This window comes from Bufo bufo, chromosome 4 (assembly GCF_905171765.1).
Source record: "Bufo bufo chromosome 4, aBufBuf1.1, whole genome shotgun sequence".
NCBI lineage: Eukaryota > Metazoa > Chordata > Amphibia > Anura > Bufonidae > Bufo > Bufo bufo.
This window is the reverse complement of record NC_053392.1, coordinates 535918672-535924908: the sequence shown is the minus strand read 5'-3', so window position 1 is coordinate 535924908 and position 6237 is coordinate 535918672.

Here is a 6237-nt window from a genome sequence, read left to right as displayed (position 1 = left end):
GTTATATGGGGGAATGACTTTTATTTTAAACCCTTCCCATCCTCCGCTATACATGTACAGTCTATGAGAGAATCCCACCTACTTGGTTTTGGAGACACCTTCTGCCAGTTTGGCTCCACCTACCACATGGAGCCACTTCTATGATTTTTTTCCAGGGCCTTTTGAGATCCCAATCCACCCCTGGAGAGTGACATCACTGTACATCGGTCACATGGCCTAGTTGCAGCTCAGCCCCATTCAAGTCAATGAGGCTCAGCTGCAATACCAAGCACTTCCACTATATGATGTATGGCGCTGTCCTTTGCAAAGCTGCCGGGAGACTGCACGGCTTACCAGAGCTCCGGTGAGCGCAGCGGCTCCCTGAAACAGCTGATCGGCAAGGATGCTGGTGCTTGGACTCCCGCTGATGTCATAATGATGACCTATCCTGAGGATGAGTCATCATTATATTCTCCAGGATAGCCCTTTTAATTATAGTAGAATGAAACATTTATACCATTTTCCAGTACACTCTGTGCATTTGTCTGAGTTGGATGGCTCTGTGTCTATTGACGTCTATGAGTATGTACTGCACCTCTGCACTCAGAGGTTTTCTCTGCTGGATTCTATATGAATCTGCTAGAAGAAGTAACGTTTGCATGTACCAACCAATGCTGTATTGCAAGGCATTCTTATCTAGGGGCATTACTTCAGGGGGAAAATATTTTGGTAATATGGCACCACACAAAGTGCCTTTAGCTCCAGAGTACAGAGATGCAGGGCTATCTGCATATGTACGTTTAGCTGAATCCATGAGAATGGCTGACAATCTAACATGTATGAATGCAGTCCAACTGTTCCCCAACATAGAAAGCCAATAGACAAAGCATGCTGCTCCCCTTCATATCATTAAAATTAGTTTTCGATCCAAAATGATGAAATAGTTGGCCTTTAGTTTAGCATGATCTCTACCCCTACAGACAGAATCTTTATGAACCTGCGACTGCTCACATACTCCAGCCACTACTCATGAATCTCATAGACAGCCCATTCCAAACATTATACATGGGAGGCCAACCTCTGAGGACCACCATATCAATGCCAGAGGAAGGAGAAGTAGCTGCATGGGGGAAGAAAACTTCGAGTCATAGAAAGAGTGTTACCGAAATTTTAGGGAGCCACAAACCCCCTCCAAAAGGAGCACTGGAAAAATACATATGCCATTATACTAATATACTGTACTCTGTGGCAATAATCTCCAACCCATGGCTTTCCAATTGTCTGAAAATTAACTCCCAGCATGCCCTGGCAGCTGAAGATCTACAGGTTGGAGACCACTCCTGTATGATACAGAAAAACAAAAAGTTATGGCTTTTAAAGTTGAAATGAAAAAATGAAAAACATTGCGTTCCCAACAGGATGAAAAGACATAAAAAAACATAAAGAGTAATCTCAGTCTACTAATATCAAAAAAGCCTCAGCTGGAATGCAGGCATAAGATATGACTAAAGCCTAAATGTTACCCACTTGATGAACTCAGAGGTGACGTTTTCTGGAACAGGACTCTTTCCCTACACGTGAGCCCAGCCAGTGGTCTTATATTTTCAAACGGCAGCACGGTTTAAAGTCACTTTAGGGCGATAATTCTAAGGGAAGATAACAGTGATGTAACGCCTTTAGCTTTCTCTACACGCCATCTAGCTCACCCATCAAGGCAAGAGTGACCCACAAACACAGCTGTCCATTTTTGTCCCTATTATACCCTATATCCAGAATTTACCTTCACCAAACAATGAATAAACCTACAGTAGTGTGAAAAGCTACAGTATATGCCCCAACTCATGTTTCGGATGGTAACAGTGTCTTCCTTTGTACTGCACACAGTCATATTTCTCCCTTAGTGCCCCAACTTAGTTATAATGACCCACACACTGTAATAGTGATCCTCATACTGTAATAATACTTCCCTTGATCTCTACACAATATAACTGACTCATTTGATCCCCTTACGTAGTAATACTACCTCCTTAGTTCCCCCACATAGTAACAGTGCCCTTCCTTAATGCCTCCTTAGCACCCCTCACTCAGCAATGGGGCTCCCTAAGTGTCCCCTAATCAGTAATGGTGTCCATTATTGACCCCAATTATAGTGTCCCTTTAGAGATTCGGGACGATAACCTGTGGTGGCCGGCGCTAGTGACGCAACTACTGGCGACTCCACATTGCATTTGCAGAACGATGAAGAACTTGAAGGGCCATTTATAATACTGTCTGTGGCACCAGGGCCAGGTACAACTGCTACCTTTGCACACCCTGTACTATAGCAACATTCCTTTGAATGTATATTTCCTGCTTATTCCATAATCTGGAATGTTGGGTAATCTGGGATGTTGAATTAAAAAAAATATATATTACATAGAGATATCATAACCGACAGGTCCTAAAGTTCAGGCAGAAGAATTACTCAGTTTATTCGTTGTTCGGAGGCCTCCTTTAAATGCGATTAATAAGTGAGTTGCTTACTGTTAACATTAAAAACCGTTTGGATTGACTTCAAATAAGCCGATAAATGCAATGTGAAAGGGTCCGGCTTTATTTCCTGAGGCTCTATTCTCTGTGCACAAGAAAATAAATGGTTTTAAGTGCATGGACATAATGAAATATGTGGTTTGGTCCAAGAATGAATTCACTGTGGGGGGAAGTGAAAAAAAGAAAAGTTACCTCTGGTTTAATAGCTGTCTTTTGTTACATCCCGCCAGCCTCTGAGCCTGCAGCTTGTGCCGGGTGACTCAAGTGTTCTTGAATTAGTCAGCAATTTGACATATGCACCAACTACTACTTGGCCCGGGGACATCAAATTTCATAGTGCTGCAGAGCTGAGGTGGCGCACCGATGTACTGTGTGCAGGACTCCCCGTTTGCATTCATTTGCAATGTCAGGGGTCACACTGCAGAGCTGGACAGTCCAAACACGCATTGACATACGAGGGAGCCTGAGGCACCCTGGGAGGCTCCTTGAACCACTGTAGTCTACGCTAGAAGAAAGATGGCATATGAATGTAATCCCCCCCCCCCCCTACCCCACTGGGCCACTGCGCAGCTGAATCAGTTGCACAGGCTTCACATATCCACCCCTGATTTAGTCATTGTCTTCATTGTTTCAACCAACGAGTTGTGCCCAGTAGAGGTCGCCCTGATGTCTGGGGCATTTGTTTGGTTGGCATGGTGGACGTATTGCAAAATTAGATTCAACCGCTTTGCCGAATTTTGCAATGACAGAGAGCGTCAATTACCCCTCAGATGCCGTGTTAATAGCTGATCACTGCATTGATATTACAGTGTAAAATAAAAAAAAAAAAAAAATCATACTAGCCACATATTTACCTCATACGCGAAGAGCCGGCCGCCACCCAACCATCTTGATTGAAGATCTAGCGCAAAATCTTGTGCGGCCAGTGACGACATCATCACGTCGGCTCTTCGCGCTCAAACAGATGCGGTAAGTATGATTTGTTTTATTTTTCACAGCCATTCAGGCTACCACGAAGCACAAGGAAATTCGGCTTCACTGCGCATCGCTTTTTCCATGAAATTCGGATCGAAGTCCACTTTGTGGACTTAATTAATTTCCAGAGCATCTCCTACCTATGGTCTATGAAAAACCCCTGTGTTGTGTCAGTAGTTTTTCATGGATCCACAGACTTCAATGGGTGTGTTTGGGCTGCATCATGGACCAAAGCAGGAAAACCACTGATGTGTGAACAAACACATTAAAAGGCATCAGGCACACGGACATATGTATTTTGTGGTCCGCAAACTGTGTATCCGCAAAATACAGATACCGGCTGTTTGCACCCCGCACATTTCTCGGTCCTTATTATAGAAATGCCTATTGTTTTCTGCAAAATGGACAAGCATAGGACAAGTTCTATCATTTGCTGAACAGCCTCAGAGATGTGGGCGGTACATGGATTATAGAAATGAATGGGTCCGCGTGTGAACTGCAAAAAATGCGGATCGGATGTGGATCAAAAATACAGTGGTGTGCACAAGGCCTGAATCAATGGATCTTTTTGCTGTCCATGGAAGACCCGGACAGCACATATCCAGGATTTACTAAAGTGTGAACGAGGCCTAATGTGTATAGGGGTCTGCCACCTGTCCCCAAATGTCAGATAAGAGGGATCTGGCATGTTGTATCCTTTATGTCTGCATGAGATAAGCTATCCTCCATCCCCAATGATATAAACATTCAAGCTCAGCTGAATTGGATGAAATTGCTGTTGCATACGTATAGCCAACTTAAAAGGGTTCTCTGGGAATTAAGAATATGAAAATACTTAAATATTACTTTATTATAAATATATTCTTAAATGCCTTTCATTATTTATAATGTCTTGTTTTGTATAGGGAGCAATCATCAGGGGAAACAAAATGGCCGCTGTCTCATTAGTTCACACAAAATCTGTCCTGATCACACATGAGGACAAATTACTTCACAACACTGAGGTAAAGAGCTGCCTCATCCTCCTCTCTGCTCCACCTGCTAGGGATTATGATCCTGAATACAGCTGATAAGATCTTTAGGTGAATCTCTGGGGAATTTAGTTCATGAGGAAACATGAAGTACAGAGAGGACGGACAGGCTTTAGTAATGGAGACTGTAAACAAGAGCTGCTGCTCCTTATCCATACCTCACCCCTCTCCCATGCCTCCTTATCATCTCCATTCCCACAGAGATTCACCTGTATTCAGGATCATGATTCCATGACAAGCAGAGCAGAGAGGAGGATGAGAAAGTGTAACACCCCAGAGTGGTGTTACCACTATTGCACCCTGCTACTATCTCTAATGGGCTAATATAATATCATCTTATGTATGTCTTTCCAGGTCCTCCACAATGTGCATTCATAATCTTGTTATGTAACTGTTTATTACATGTAATGTGCCTGGTTCACCAGCAGGTGGCAGCGTAAATGGCAGAGCTATCCTTAGAGAGAATGGAACTTACCATTCCATTCTACTCCCTTTGGGCAGAAGTGGGCCAGTCCTACTTGCTACCAGAAGGAGATGTGGGGCAGTTCTGGTTTGTTCTGGCTGAGACTCCATGTTGGAGCTGCCAGGATTCACCTGGGACGCGCGTTATATAGAGGGCCCTAGGGGGAGGCGCCTGTTGCAAAAGCACTATGGCTCATTGTGGTGAAGTAACTTGTCCTCCTGTGTGATTAGGACAGGTTTTGTGTGTACTGATAGGACGGTGACCATTTTATTTCTTCTAATAATTACTCCCTAGACAAAACAAGCCAATAATGAAAGGTATTTGTGAATATATTTATTATAAAATAATATTTAAGCATTTTCATTTTTTGAATTCCTGGAGAACCCCTTTAAAGGGCATCTGTCAGCAGATTTGTACCTATGACACTGTCTGACCTGTTACATACGCGCTTGGCAGCTGAAGGCATCTGTGTTGGTCCTATGTTCATATGTGCCTTCATTGCTGAGAAAAATGATGTTTAAATATATGCAAATGAGCCTCTAGGAGCAACAGGGGCGTTACCATTACTCCTAGAGGCTCTGCTCTCTCTGCAACTGCCGCGCCCTCTGCACTTTGATTGACAAGGCCAGGTGTGATGATGTTTTCACTACCTGAACAGGAGTGGCACGGTTTTTGGAAGAAAGCAGACATGTTTTTCTAATCCTGTAAAACCCTATGAACCTAACAGTAAATATGGACTCTGTGACTGGGATGGGGGGGCACACAGCTAAACATGCCTGTCATTGTGTAGGAGTCAGAAACCACTTAATCAGGACAGCAGTGGCAGAGACTACAAGTCGTGGGCAGCAAAAAAAAAATAAAACAGCAGTCAAGTTCCCTGCTTCAAACAGAGCAATGTTTGGTCGTAGGAGGATGTACTGGAAGAGATGTAAATGCTGCCTGTCAGGAAATAAAGGGAGAACGCTGTTGTACAGAGTCACCCAGCAGAGGCGACAGGTTTTATTAAGGAGGTAAAGAATGCAGAATTACATAGTGGCATTTGGCTGGGCTTGAAAGCTTTGCCTCGCACATTGTTCCTTTTCTATTCAAAGCTAATAGACAAACGTTAGATGTAATTGTGCAAAATGAAGTAAATAAGGAACATGTGCAAATTTCTGCACGTTATTCTATTACAGAGCTGCAGGTAATTACAGGTCTGGAGCCCTCCCTAGAGGCTTAAACCTCATTCATAATTGTGTTGCTCAAATACTGTTCAAAGGC